Below are 1,605 nucleotides of genomic sequence, written 5' to 3'. Positions count from 1 at the left end.
CCAAGCAGTGAAACGATTTGACGGGTCGTATTCCGGGGTTATTAATTAAAATTAATATTAATCTTAGGACTTAGCCGTATTAGGATACAGGACCTGCCCGAGACGCAATACTTGCTAGTGGCTTTACAAGAATGTAAAAACTGGTGGACCATCCAAGTAGTAGGCGTCCATCAGTGTCAGGAGACTATGGAGTTGCGCTCTGGTTGTCGGTCTGGAGTGGCCTCTTCAGGGCGCAGAGCCAGGGTAGGTTGATACGGGGGAGAAGCTGTCACCCATGCAGCAGGTTCCCCTCTCCACAGCACAGAACGTCTCCATTGGAAAGGCAAACGCCAATAAGATTGGTTCCAGCGCCGTCGCAGGAACTGTCAGTAAGAGGTTGAAGGCAACAAGGAACTGCCTCCAGGGGGCTCCAGCTCCGGAGTTAACCTCGAAGTTGGTACAAGAAGGCACAGGGACTCCAACCCCAGAGTCTTTTTGTTGTTGTTACTCTTTTTTGTGGGGGGAAAGGAGGAAAATTAGGGAAGAAAGAAAAGGAGGAAACTTAGGAAAAATGGGGGAGCCATTGACAAGCTGCCGGCTTCCCGTCTCCGTCGTGACCACTAGACACAAGGTTACTTAGGCATTAGGACACTATAGGAATTATCATCATCAGGAAAATATCATCAAAGCAAATGGGGGACCGTCGACAAGCCGCCGGCCTCCTGTCCTCATCGAGGCCACTATTAGTAGCTCTCAAACTCAGATAATTATTACACTTCGATATCTAAGTAGTTCCTCCTTATTACAAATTTGTTTAGTACGTTCCTCGAGCCTCCGTGGCACAATTGGTTAGCGCGTTCGGCTGTTAACCGAAAGGTTGGTGGTTCGAGCCCACCCGGGGGCGATTATTTAGGCCAACTCTAGGGGTTGACCTCAGACAAGACCGACATAACACACTTGACAGCGATGTCACACTTGGCCCCGTGATCCAGCCCGTCCTCCTCAAGTCTCCCAACGTCAACAAACTCTCGCGCGTAAGTGACCTTATCCTAACACAACAGAGAACGGCACAGTATGTCAACGTCGCGACCCATCCTCCTGTTTACACAGTAGTTGTTGTATATGCTCCATAGTACAAACGTTGACGTACTAAGTCATTACATAATAGAACTTACTGATCACTTTATTGTCTGAATTCTTAATTATAGTCTTAATTATAGACAGTCTTCATAGTCCGAAGTGAAGTATATAGTACCAATCACTTTATAGTCTGAAAAAATAAAGCTAAAAATATATATATATATTCCTAGGTCTAGTATAGCACACATATATGTACGATATTAGGCCTCAGATTGCGCGTATTAGGCCTAGGAAGGTTCAGTTGGTTAAGGTTGTCTTTGCAACATAAATACAAAACCTTTTCCGGTTTGTCTAAATTCAATAGTACAAATTTCTACTTTCTAATTGCGTTGTACGTTTATTTATTTATTTATTTATTTATATATATACAAGAAGGTACATTGGGTTTGTGAGAATACATTGGATAGTACAGTATTTACATTCTTGTAAAGCCACTAGTACGCGCAGCGTTACGTTGATATATTTACTGTGGTCCGTACGTTGCAT

General features: G+C 43.9%; 1 non-coding gene across 1 annotated transcript; it reads left to right on the top strand.

The window, feature by feature from the left end:
* The first annotated feature begins 809 nt into the window (after positions 1-809).
* TRNAN-GUU (transfer RNA asparagine (anticodon GUU)) lies at positions 810-883 on the top strand. The gene has a single exon. It is a non-coding gene; the product is annotated as a tRNA-Asn (tRNA).
* Positions 884-1,605: the final 722 nt, after the last annotated feature.

Source organism: Procambarus clarkii, chromosome 35 (assembly GCF_040958095.1).
Source record: "Procambarus clarkii isolate CNS0578487 chromosome 35, FALCON_Pclarkii_2.0, whole genome shotgun sequence".
NCBI classification, from domain to species: domain Eukaryota; kingdom Metazoa; phylum Arthropoda; class Malacostraca; order Decapoda; family Cambaridae; genus Procambarus; species Procambarus clarkii.
This window is presented reverse-complemented; position numbering and strand designations above follow the sequence as displayed.